At 44.4% G+C, this 14,066-nt stretch overlaps 1 protein-coding gene across 7 annotated transcripts in view; it reads left to right on the forward strand.

The window, feature by feature from the left end:
• The window catches only part of ENTPD5 (ectonucleoside triphosphate diphosphohydrolase 5 (inactive)), a 786,147-nt gene that overhangs the window by 413,347 nt on the left and 358,734 nt on the right, over positions 1-14,066 (forward strand). The window lies entirely within an intron of this gene.

The raw sequence follows: 14,066 nt of genomic DNA on the forward strand, positions 1-14,066 counted from the left end.
CCTGGTGGCCTAAACTGCACTGTTGCTTCTTTATAATCCTTAATGCACTGCGCAGCGCACAACTTCCTATTCTCCGCAAAGTAAGGATATGAAATAACTTGTGAATCTGTCTTTGTTCATTTAGCGATGGTAAACGCTACTCCTTCTGGGTAGAAGATCTTTCTATCTATTTCCAGTGCCTTAATGTCGGATACCCTTTCGGCACACCGTAAGGCATAATAACATCACCAGCTTGCCTAATGACTGCGAACGAGAAAGGTCCTCATTCGCTTGCCATCTAAGGAAAAGCCAAAAGACTTCCCTGACGTCCTACAACACTGCGTACTTTGGTTCTGGTGGCCTTCTCAGCTTCATGCCTCTCAGTAGCCTCAGGACCGCGGGGTGTTCTCCTACCAAACTCCCTTCTACCTTGTCATGACCTGCTGAAATTGCAGATCTGTATACTCCTATTCTAAAAGTGCAGCCTTCTTGGAACCTAGATGCTAGGAAGTTAAGGACCTGAACTACAGGGGCTGAAAAGGGATCCAAACTATGTTCTGAACACCACTGAGCCCAACCGTTTCATGCCACGCTATAGCTCCTAATGGTTCAAGCCGCCCAAGAATCTTTGATGCAGTCTGCAGCAATTTGAGAAATTCCCGATAACTCCCATCTTCACCTGAAACCCTGCAGGCTATCAACTGCAGCGTGCCTGCTGTTATCAGCAGGTGCGTCTGGCCGGACGGTCTGAGTAGGTCGTCAGGCCAATGAGGAACTATCCTCGGAAAATCTGAAGAAAGTTCCATCGCTACTGGAAACCAGCGCTTGGACTACTAGAGGGGGAGCACCATCACGAGTTCGGCGTGTTACTTGTGAACTTTCGCTAGTGCTCTCTTGATCATGATGAATGGTAGGAAGGCATAATGAAGCGCTCGGCTCCATGGTTGCAGAAAGGCATCTGTGCCAGCTGCACCCGGGTCTATCATCCAACTGAAGTACCTCTGCGTCTGGGCGTTCAGTCTGGACTCTAAACAGGTCTATGTCTAGGGGACCCCATAGCTCCTGTAATCTCCCCTTACACTTGAGGATGTAGCTTCCAATCGCTGGAATCTACAAGATGGCGTTCATTCCAGTCTGCTACATCGTTGAGTCCCCGGCAGGTAATCCGCTGCCACTGCAATCTGTTCCTGGAGGCAATAATGCCAGAAATCTTTTGCCAGCTCCGCCAGCATCTTGGACTTCGTCCCATCTAGCTTGTTTATATAACGCACCGCTGAGATGTTCATCTTGAGCAGCACGCAACATTTCACTCGGTCTTTCGTGAAAGCGCGCACTGCAGACAGTTTATGTGCAGTCGCAACTCTTCTTCTGACCATTTCCCTCCTGTTTCTATGTGCTCGCACCTGGCTCCCCAACCAGATCTGCTTGCATCCGACTCTGACTAGGTCTGGAACTTCTCCGAATATTGCTCGGCCATTCCAAACTTCCATATTCTGCAGCCACCAGTGGAGCTCTGAGTGCGTCGTGATCTAGGGTCACTAGTTGGTGATAACCTACACCTCCCTGCAGATGCTTCATCTTGAGATGTTGAAGCGCTCGATAATGGAGCGGGCCCGGAAATATCGCTTGAATGGAGGCTGCTAGTAGACCTACTACTCAGGCGAGACTCTGAAGCAAAATAACTCTCCGTTATCACCACCCTGAGCTCCTTTATTGCTCTCACTTTGTGTTGCGGGACCTCGAGAGTCACTTTGGTCGTATCTTCTGTGAAACCTAGAAATTCTAGTTTTTGAACCAGTAACAACTGGGACTTGTCTAAGTTCACTAAGAAACTGAGCGAGGACAGGAGTGTGAAGATCCACTGCACTCTCTTGGCGAGAGTTGCTTTGTCTAAACCTAGCACGAGAATGTCGTCTAGGTATACAATAATGTGTATCCCCATTTCTCTTATGGTTGCTGCCACATGCTTCATCAGCTTGGTGAAAGCCCAAGGTGCGGACGCTAGGCCGAACGGAAGACATGTAAAGTGCCATATTTCTCTGTTCCACCGAAAGCGCAACTACTTAAAATAATGCTTGTGCTATCAGAATCGTGAGGTAGGGGTCCTTGAGATCCAGGGGTGCTAGCCATTCGCCCGTACGCAGGAGGTCGCAGAGCAGATGGATGCCCTCCATCTTGAAATGATTGTACACAAGCCATTTGTTCAAGCTCCTCAAGTTTATGACTGACAGTATCTTGTCCCCCATGTGAACCAGGAACATGTTGCTGAGCAAACCCGGACCTCCCTGACCATCTCGCTCTATTGCGTTCTTGTCTACTAATTTCTGAAGTTCGCTGTGTAATAGCTCCACTTCTCCCCACGCCATGTATATGGGGTGAGGTTCTGTATTTTGGACTGGGTCCTCCACCAATTCTAGTTGCAGCCCTGCGACTGCTTGAAGCACCCATGCATCGTGCGACAAAGCTTGCCATTTGCTTAAAAATTGGAGAGTCTTCCCCCCCTACTCTCATGCAAGGTGTACTCGCCACCTGAAGCACTGGGTTGCCGGTAGGACCCTCTTCCTCTGCGACCTCTGGGAAATCTGGATCTGGTCGGGAAGAAGGTATCCTGATGTTTGCCTTCCCAGTATTGGGCGCGCGGCCCTTGGGGTCTGCGCTGAAAGTTGAAGCGACTGGACGCGCGACCCCTGTGGCGTCTAGTCCTGGAAAAAACACGACCAGGAAAGATCTTCCTTATCGTGCTCTGGGCCTTTTCCAATGCCGAGAACATGCCCACAAATGGCAACATTTCTTTTGCGAATGCGTCGCCAAATAATAGGCCCTTGGCGCCCTCCCCTGCCTCGTATGAGGCTAGGTCACTTAGTTTACTGTCAATCTTTAACAGGACGCCTCTTCTCTCCGAAGAGTGAGCGCAGTTGGCGTTGCCCATGAGACAAACGGCCCGCTGGGCCCAGTTGCCCAGAGTGAGGGCGTCCACCGGTGTTCCTGTGTCCTTCGCTCTCTCTGCCAGGTCCTTTATTTATGCTAATGAACCCGCTATATCCAGAAGCTTGTCCTGGCATCCTCTCCAGGCGCGGTCGACACCTTTTCTGATGTCCCGCGCGGCCTTCATCACGAAGGTGACCATCTTGGGGTCGAGATCTGGTGTCTCTGCCAGTTTCCCCGGCAACTCTGGTCTCGGATTCTGACCGCATGCAAGACTGCACCTCTCTATCTAAAGGCTTCCTTATGTGCTGGGCCATGTATGCCGCTACTCTGGGCGACAGCACCCACTCCGAGGACTTCGGGTGCCTGATGGTCTCTGAGTCAAACATGTCTGTGGTGTTGTCCACGTCCTGAGGGTCGATGCTCTCCTCGGTGTGCCAAAAGGCGTTTTTCGTCTTCCCCTCCATCGGGCAAGTAGCCCTCGTCATGGTCCCCTGAATTATCCACCCCTGGGGTAGGGGGGTCTGTCCTGGCATTCCATCTTTTTCTCCAGGAAGGCTCTTTTTAGCCTGGCGACGGGGTCACTTAGTCTTGGGGAGCAGTACCCTCCCTTCTAGGGTGCTCGGAGGGGGGGTGGGTCAAAGAGTTCTTGTTCTACCGAGCCACTTTACGCCCCTTTGTTTCAACCCCTTCTGTAGGGTGTCTGGCTGACGGCACCTCTCCAGGGCTCTCTGCCCGTCTTTTTCTGGCTGCTTGCTTCTCTTGCTGCTTTGCCATGATCGCCTCAAATATCTCCAGCCTCTGCGCAATAGGCTGCACTCCTTGCAAGACTGCTTGCGTAAGCGAGTCCCCCAGCACTTTTTTGAAGCTTAGGGATAAGTCTGAATCTTGCTGCGTGGGGTCCTCCTTCCACTACTCCTTTCTCCACTCTGGTGCAGTGGGTGGTGTCTCCCTGGGGCTTTTATGTGCAATTCTTATTGTGTTGGCAGAGCCAACTTCTGGGCAGTCAGCAGTGAGGATGACCGTGTTAACCTGCACTCTGTCAGTCAGGCTCTGAAGCAGTTAGCTATGCGTTGTGCTCCAAATCAGCCTCACCTTGTATACCTACAAAAATGAATTCCCAATTCCTCCTTTTACTTTCTCTTTTTATTTCCTTTTTCATTTGCACTGGAGGCTTCCAATTTCTCTCTGCTCGGCATTCACGTTGGAAATAACGCGCGCGAGCACCAGAGAATCCCCCAGGGGACGACGGGAAGCCTAGAGCTTACCACTCCCCTGGGTCCTATGGACGGCTGTGTTCCCGGGGAGGCCGCGGTCACTTGGAGGAGCAGGGCCAGCTGCCTGAGGCAGGCGCGTTCCCTCGCGGCTCCAGCCCCAGCTCCTCACAGCAAGCTAATCCAATATAATTAACACAGCAACCACTGCCTGAATGGAATTACTTCGGTGCTTGCGCCGTACCTCCGATTTTTTTTGGCAGGAACGCGTCGCGTGACATAATGCTACTGAACTGGTAATTCTCCCAATATTCGCACTAACTTCCTTAACGCACAAGCAACAACTTTAATTAGCGCCTTTACATGAATATAGACATTTATTTGCATCAAAGTATCGTAACCAAATGTAAGGTACTTATCTTATAGAGGCAGCAAAAAGAAAGAGGAAGGGACCTAGTGTAATGGGTTCCTATGCACTAGCCCGGACTCTGATAGGTGGAGGAGGAAAGGTCAGGACTACCAGACCCCAGGGGACCATTGGGGTCCTAGTTCTAGTGATAAACTCTGATTTTCTTGGGGTCTTTAAACCCCTCAGATTTGGATTTTTTTCAAAAGTTATGGAAAAAAGCGCAAAAGTTTCAGTTTTAAAGTTCATGAGTTGAAAAGCTGATATGGCAGCAGTACAGAAAGTATAGCATAATGCGAGTCTCCTGTCTTGTCATAGAATGTAAAATAGACTGATATTACCTGCCCCTTAGAAGTGGCAATCCTAGAGAAAGATGCATACAATATCATTAGATTAAAATGTTTGCGTGCCCCTGTTCCTGACTGCATTGCAAACACAGTATTAAAGAATGATCCAGCAACCTGATCATATGTCCTGAAATGTTTGTTTGACAACATAAACAAAAGTGACACTATAAAGCAGAAGTCCTTGATGATCACCCATCTATAATAAAGGAGACTGACTTGACCCTGCTAGTTGCCATCTTACTAAGCTAGATATGTTTGCCTTGACAGTATTATGGGGAATCGGAAGGCTGGGTAAAAAGAAGAGTGCTGTTAAGCCCGCTACAAACTATTTTTTTCGTAAGGGATCTTCTATTACTTACAATACACTTATTTTAAACCTTTTCGGAAAGGCCCCCAGTATAGAGGTAGTCCACCACTATATGTGGCTTTTCTCGATTTGTCCTCTGTGTTCGATGCATAGATTGGTTTTTGTTATGGGGTAAACTGTGAAAATCGAGAATTCCTCCAGGTTTTCTTAACATGATGAAACTACATAGCATTAAAACCGAAAGTCTGCCTGGACAGCACTTGACGCTTTTACAAAAAAGGTATATCTCATGTGAGGCCTAAAATAAGGCTCTGTCGCTGTTCAATCTCTACATTGAGGATATACCAGGAGTACTCTCTTCTGTTAACTTTCCTCTGACTCGATAGCACACAGATTCCTTGGATGGCCCATGCCATTGACGTCATTTTCATTAATCCTAGATCAGTCATCTTAAATAGACCTCTAGCTGCTATTTTGTTATACTCAAAGTACAACCTTCTTAAGGTATTAGCAAAACCAAAATTATGTATTTTGGCACCAAGTGTCAAAAGTGTGGAATTTGGCCGTTAGAAGATTCTCTTCTTGAACAGATGCAGATCTGTGTGCACTCATCAGCAGCAAAAATGAGGCGAGAAAAAGTATAGACAAGTTTGCATGGATGACCCACAAAGTGGGCTTTACTACTCAAACAGGGATATGGCCTGAATGCGGGGGTAGAGTGTGGTGGGTGCAGGAATAAACAGTTTAGCGTGGGTGGTACTAGAGAAAGAGAGGATAGGGTGTGTGGTGGGGTTATAGAAATTGGGGCTAGGGTTGAGTAGAAAAGAGGGGGTAGGGTGGGTGGCAGCAGAGAGGGGATGGGTGGGGAAAGAGCAGGTGGATGGGGATAGGATGGGTTGGCGGGAGTATAGAGGGTCAGAGCAGGGTGGCTGGAGTTGGATAGTTGGTAGGGGTAGAGAGAGTGGGTAGGGTGGGTGGGGATAGAGAGAGCTGGTTGGCTGGATTATAGTTGTGTTGTGTTGGAGGGTGGGCGTTGAGTTTTTTTTTCTTTTTTTTTTAGAGTTGAGTGGCATAAGGGTAGAGAATGGGGTAGGGTGAGTCAATCAGGGTAAAGAGTGAGTGTGGGTGGAGGGGAAGAGAGTGGGGTAGGGTGAGCCAGGAGGTGTAGTTGTGAGTGGGGAGGCTGAGTGGTGGTAGTTGGTTGGGGACAGGAACAAAGCAGCCTCGAGAGGGCATGTCAAATGTTGCCCAAATCTAGCCCAACCAGCACATGTAATGAGCGTGGGGTCGATGGGGGCAGGGAGAGTGGGAGTGTGGTGGGCCAGGGTAGAGATGGTGAGGATAGAGATTGGGCATCGGATGGGTGGGTGAGTGGTAGTAGAGGCAGCCTTTGAGAAGAATCAAAAAGATCGCTGCCAAAAGTAGCACCAAAATAGCTCAATGGAAACCAAAATAGCCAAAAATAGCCCAATAAGGCAAATCACTATGCAGCTGGGAAATGTAAAGCCCAGTTGAATTTTTTCTTACAAAACTGCTGATTGGAGAACATCTTGTCAGGGAGCGCTCCTCATTGGATAGTAGGGCAAAGGATCTTGGAATTTATTTTAGTGAGTTGGCCATATCGTGCCATGGCATTGTTTATGCCAACCATATAGTCTCAGTTCAGAGCCCCATTTCCCTCTCCCTTTTGTAAAAATGGTTTTGGAAATTTTGTGGTTTGTGCCACACAAATTCACCAAAAACATTGATCAGATATCCTACCCTCCACCATTTCTACTGCCTCAAACTTACATCTTGTCATCTTCCTCTATGAAACATTGCAGAGTGTTTGTTGTCATGGATGAGCTCATTGAATACGTTTGTGGTAACTGGACCCATATTTGGTATTCCGGCTACCATGAGATATCTGTTCTGCTGCTCATTAAGTAAACAAGAAAATGTGTCCTCTTCCGACAAATATCTTTCATTCTTGCACTCACTAAATCGGAAAAAAGGTTTGGCAGCTTGTAATTGTCTTTTATTATTGATTCACTGTTTTTGCTGTGAAGAAGGTATGCCATGAAGTTAAATTCATAATGTTTAATATATTTATAATTCGATTAATTTTTTGGGATATAAGTATTTGTATTTTTATAGGCAATAACTGTGGAAAGTATAGGATGTTTAACTGTATCACACTTTTAACAATAACATATTTTCCAGACTCATTTCTGATCAAGGACATATATATGCATATATGAACACTGTTCCCTCCCATTTATAGCTTTCTTATAGATTATATCCATGTTTAGACTATTTCTCCAGATAAGCCTGTACTGATTCTGTTTGCGCCCTAACAGTTGAACCCTACTTAAATTGCTCTGTCTCTGCCAGTACAATTCAGAGGCACGCACCATGACCTAGACAAATGATCGGCCAAAACATTCTTCCTTCCCAGAATTCTCTATATCAAATGCATGGCTTTGCATCCTTGCCACCCAACTGGCAGCACAGCGAAGCACCTTATTCAGACCCTTTGACTCAAAAATAGCTTTCAACTGCCTATGGTCTATCCTCAAAATAAACTCTGCTCCCCACACACAATTTCGGAATTTCTCTACCACCCAGTGACAGGCCAAAGCCTCTTTCTCCCTCACTGAATATCATCTTTCAGGACCTTGCAACACTCTTGAAACTTGGGCAATCCCACATTCAGCCCCTCCCTCATACAATTGCAACAGAACAGCTCAAATCGCCAAATCACTAGCATCCCCTGTGATGACCAACTTCTTTCGCGTGTCTAATTGTTTTAGGCCCTCGCCATGTCAATCTCCTTCTTTTTCCTTCTGAACGCTTTGTCAGCCTTTTCATTTCACACAAACTCCGTTTCTTTCTTTAACAGCTTCCTCATTTCTCCCACCTTGTCAGTAAAACCTTTAAGAAACCTTTGGTGGAACTCTATCATTCCCAAGAATGATCTTAACCCCTCTTTGTTCTTTGGCAACTCACTTCCATCATCTCCTTTTTCAGGCCTCACCCGATATCTAGTGTCCCAAATATTCCACTGATCTTCTCCAGAACACACACTTCTCCATCCTCAATGTCATTCCTCTCTTCTCCAGGATATCTAAAAACCTCTCTCAACCTTTCCTCATGCTTTTCTTCTGTTTCCCCATATATCAAAATGTCATCCTGGAAACAGTGCACCCCCCGCAAACCATTAAATTACCTGTACATTCATTTTTGGAAAACTGAGGAGGCCGAAAGTAGGCCGAGCAGCATCCTGTTAAAAACGGAATAATCCCTTTTGTGAGAAATGCAGTGAATTTCCTTGACTCGGGCTCCAGCTCAAGTTGGTGGTACGTTGATGCTAAGTCAAGTTTTGTGAAGATCTCCCCCTTCCCAATCATAGACAACATTTCACTCGTTTTCAGTAACTGGTGTCTCTGCGCAACTACACACCGACACACAACACAAACCAAAGGGGATATCCTTTCAACACTGCTTGCTATCTCAATTATACCCATATCCTACATTTTGTATATCTTTTCTTTCACCCCTTCTTGAAGAACCAATGGAACGGGTCGCAATTTGGCAGCAACCGGCAGACTATCATCCTTGACAATTATGATTCCTAATACCTTTTATTCTTCCCACACCTCTGTCAAACACAGTGCTGTACCACTCCCAAGTCACATTCACCACCCAGTTGACTTAATTGCAAAACCTGTTCACAAGTATTTGGGTCTAGGCGAATACTCAGTTTCTTTTTCTCTCACCATCCCAACAATGTTGCACCCATTTTTTTACATAGATTTTCTCCTCAGCACACCTTCCTTTAAACTCCATTTTGGCCACAAAATACTGCAATAGCTGAATTCTGTCCAAGTTGTATTCACCAGGTTTGACATCTTGCGGTGTTAATAGCTTCACTTGCTCTCACAACTCCTCTTCAAATACTCTCCTCGACAGAGATATCTTAGCTCCTGAATCCACCATCATCTCTACATATCTCCCATTCACCCGAGTCTTTGCCAGGGGACTCGCACACACCCTCACCTTGCTTATCCACTACATTGACTGTAATCATGTCAACATTCTCCTCTTCATCAACATCTGAAACGTCACATCCTTCCCTTGATGCATAAAACACTTTTTTCTTGATGGGGCCCACGTACGTTCTTACAGCAGTTAGCAGAATGTCCGCATCTTTTGCACTTGGAGCAGATCGCCTTCCTTCCTGGACACACCGGAGAGCCTGTAAAATGGCTCTTGTTGGCACACTGAAAACATAGTAATTCTTCCTTGCCACCCATCAAACTATATTGATCACTTTTCACACCAATATTCTCTTTGTGACGCCCTTGACCCAACTGCATCCATGATCAGACTATTTCTCCAGATAAGCCTGCACTGATTCTGTTTGCTCCCTAACTGTTGGACCCTACTTCCATTACTCTGTGTCTCTGCCATTACCATTCAAAGGCACACACCATGATAATACTGTACAGATTGTCTCAGAAGAGACAATACAAAATAACATATATTGCTCTCGCTTTTTTGGGAGAACACTCTTGAGCTGCGCTATCGGAGTGTACCATTTCCTAACAGTTGTCCCTCGTTCAGATTTTGAAGACCTAATAAAAATAGTTTTTCAGACCGAAAATAAAACCATCTACACAACCCTCTTTTCAACTGCTTATGTTGGATGAATGCCTTTCCTAAACAACCAGAAAATTAGAGAAGAAGGTAATGAACTGTTAATGTTGTCCAGTTCCCTTTGAGCGCTTACACGCAATACTGGGCTCTTTGAACACGCCCAAAAAATGTCCCATTGTTCCAGGTGTGTTGCAGAAATGTCTGCATTGGGATAAATCTGATACCTAACATATGGATTCATTTCGGTGTATAATAAGCACAAAGGATTTTGTATTGTATCTCTGTTCCTAAAATCATCAGAACAAGGGATGCTTGAAAATCAGCTCGACCAAGCACTCTAAACCTGAGAGAATTATTGGGGAAGGAACATATGTGTGTGTGTGTGTGTGTGTGTGTGTGCGTGTGTTTATATTCAAAATGAAAAATACACTCCTGTGTCATGGACCACACCCTCTGATCCTTTTAACTCCAAAAGGACATCTGAATAGAGGGAAAAAGGCTCTTACATTTTATTTGTCACAAAGGCTAGGTAAAAGTGTATTTCCGGCGCGTTTCACATGAAACTTGGTACTTGATCAAAAATAATAAATATGTTTCACACAGATTACTTAAACACAGCAAGGGGCTAACCCTGTCTTTTCTCCATTACTAGTATTAATTTCAGTTTGAAATAAGCTCAGGGTGATTCCAGAGCCCCATCTTGGAATTCCATTCATTACATAAAAGAACCAAATGTCTAACATTCTGGTCTCGTGTGCATTGAGAGGCTAATGGTCTAAAAAGTTGCTTATATGGACCGATTTTGCCAAGAGCCACTCTATAATGTATCCACAACAAATAGTTTTATTAATTTCAAGTCCATAATATGTTGTGATACAAATACCATGTATACAAGTCGAGCAATATTGAAAATGAAATAAGTAACAAGCCTAATGCTTATGGGAATGCCCACCAATTCATGATAATATCACAAGAGGGTATCTGTCCCAAAATAAATAAAGTGCTTATATAGTGCTGGGATAAAATCACAATTATTTGATGTAGCATGCATGAGATTGAGGCAAAGTGCCAAAATCCATGTCGAATCTCATACATGACCATTAGTCTACCTAGACTAGTGATAGTTTAAAGTACTTATATAGTGTTAACTTAAGTGTGGGTGTATGCGTGTATAATGGTCATCAGGATCCACTGTGGATTCCTTCCAACATGACAACTTACAAATCGGCACAGAGGAATCCATCAATTGACCCATTTTACTATGCATTCCGAAATAATCTAGCCAATCAGTCTTGATTAATAAAACTCTTTCACATAAACTGAATTGGTGAATGCACCGAATAAAATCCTCTAATTGCACTGTCACGCATTCTCTCAGGAAGCAATCGATTAGTTGTCTATCCCTGCTACCCAATAATACCTGTAACACAGAACAATGTTTAAGATGGATTAAAAGAATCCTCCCTTCCCGCAGCATACGCTTCCCACATCTCACTTTGAAGTACATTTTATGTTGTCACTTTATATGCTTGGGTATATATTACACGAGGGAAGAATAAGTAATTGTCTCAAGATAAGTGGTGCAAACCGTTTCGAATTCTCCATTTGATTAAGACCTGCTTTATCCTCTCTTCACCTGGGTTAACATTTGGTATAGCAAACCATTTAAATATTTTTCCATCTACACTCCTAAATACTTTGGCTAATTTGCATACCCACAATGCCTTGCGATATGGCTAACTGGATGTGAACTTCCAGCAATGGCTACTAGATGACATTGTGGCACGTGACGTGGCTCAAATTGATTCTTCTTTCAGGTGAAAGCATTCTTTGTAGCCTTTTTAAACCCACCATAACTTAGTTGATGTTATATACATACTAGCAAAAAGTACCCATATGGGTTCTGTAGACAAGACATGATGATACTCATCAATTGTTGAAAATCAATGATCCTGTAGGTCGCTGTTCCGCATGTGCTTTGCACTCTGAAGTATAACTGCACTGAGAATGGTTGTGTGTGGCTGGCTGACATACCGGAACAGACATGAAAGGGGATGCAAGAGTTGGCCTGCTGGGCCCTTCTGTGCGCTTTCCCCACCTGTTGCCTCACCCTGCCGCGATGCAGTGCGTTGCAATGCAAATATCTCGGAAACTGTGCGTCCTATGGCCTTGAAACGTGATTTTCGATCCTTCGAATTTTGTTCCTCGCATCGAGATGCTTAAAATGAGCTTTATCCGGTCCTTATACGACCACATGTTTCACTGATTTCAGACAACCGTCTCGTGTGAAGGAGCTGAAATCTGGGGAGAGGGGTGGGTTGTCCAAATGTCATGTAGCCAGTAATGTACGGAGGATCCTAATGGGTAACTATGCAAAATGTGGTGCAGAATGGTTGAACAATGTGGAATTGTATAAGGGACAAACTAACAGATTTTCTCCATTTATATAGGGAGAGAGATATTAGAACATAGTATGTTGTAAATTGATTATGTCCTGTGCCAAAATAAAGCCTGCTCTAATCTGAGAACCCTGAGATGTTATGAGAATTAAGTGTACCATACACAGTGATATATATCCCTTCTAGATCCTCAATTTCCAGCTCTTTAACAAAAGGCATAGTTTTCATAATTGCAATGACTCCCTCTCCCCCCCCCTCTTCTTGTTTTCATGAAAATGGTCCATAAATTGACCCACCAATCCTCTGGAACCTTTCTGAGAACCAATAGACTGATCATGGGTTGCTTGTAGATATATGGAGTCTTTTCGGAGACCCTTCAAATATTTGCTAATCTTGCATTGCTTAATCAGGTTGCCTATGCCCTTAACATTCCATGTCCCAAACCTAGTCCATCATCCATTTGGCGTAAATGGGTGGTTCAGACAAACAGGTCAGTAATTTTAATATCTGGTATTACTGTGTAATAAACCAGAGTTAAGAGAATCAAACCCAGAAAACAAATATATATACAACCTGCTCGTACCCATGATGCTTTTCACGGGATAAGGCGAGATCAACTTTTGAAAAACATTTGCCAGTGATTTCCCGACATCGGACTGTTAGATCGTACTCTTGTGACCTCTATGGGATAGAGATACAAATGAAGACTGGATAGGTGGTCCTGGGTGATTATCATGTGCATCACCGGGGCATGAGAAATATTGCAGAACTCTTCCAATTCAGAAAAAACACACACGTTCGAACAGAAAAAATGATGTCATAATAGTTGGAGCAAAGCACACTAGCACTGTAAATTAATGAGCACTTGCGAAAAGGCACGTACTACTTTGTAATTGTTATAACGTCCTGGGGAGTAAGCTTCACTATATTATAAGTAGTTCTTCTTGAGCCTTCTTGCTCTATGTTGAAGGAAAAAGGCATTTGGCTTCAAATGTAAGAGTGGTTGTTCACTTAGCCAGTGCATTAACTATTTCTTGCGGCCAGGTACACACTCATCTCTGCATTATGTTGAATGGTGGCAGCAATGAATGACGCAGCAGAATCCAATCTGCAACACGAACCCATGTCTATTGGAGAATAGGTATTTGTAGTAGAGCTGAAGGGAGGGTTTTTAATATAGGCAGCTTATTCTGTATTCCATGAGTATGTGGTCATGTAATGTCACCTTCTACATTAAAACAGTATTGCAAATATACATGCAGCATATATGGAACCAGTTCCTGATTTAAGTGCAGTTAAATGACCGACATAAGCTCCTGTTAAGATTTGTTCCTAGAACATATATAGTGTGCTTTTGCCAAAGGGTTAAATATAAAGCATTTTTGATACAAAACCGGTTTGATGCAGAGAAAACAAAGCTGGCAGTCCCTGCATCAGTGGAATTGAACAAGGGTTGAGATAAATGCCACTATTGATACCACGATCTTCCTGTATCTAAGGCACAGACCCATGTTTAAAAACTACTTTTACGAGTCTTTGGTTATGTTTATATTGGCGCTGATGGGCAATTCTCTATTTTCTTTGTCTTAATAGAGCTAGGACCAAGGTGTTGCTAAAGGCAAATAACTAAAGAAAATCTGAGTCATACTTGGCTTTTCTCGATAGCCCAATGCCTAGACTGCCTACTACTATCCAGGCTTTGGCTGTTGGCTTCTCTCTACCTTAAGCTGTACTTTTGGCAAACACAACAGTAATCGTGTATTGAGATGCTTCATACATAAATAAATTGCTTTCCTTCCGATAGTGAACTCGGGTGAGGTCAGTCTTGTGGAAGCAGGAAGGAACTTGTGT

Source organism: Ambystoma mexicanum, chromosome 14 (assembly GCF_040938575.1).
Source record: "Ambystoma mexicanum isolate Mex_15411 chromosome 14, UKY_AmexF1_1, whole genome shotgun sequence".
In the NCBI taxonomy this organism is placed as follows: domain Eukaryota; kingdom Metazoa; phylum Chordata; class Amphibia; order Caudata; family Ambystomatidae; genus Ambystoma; species Ambystoma mexicanum.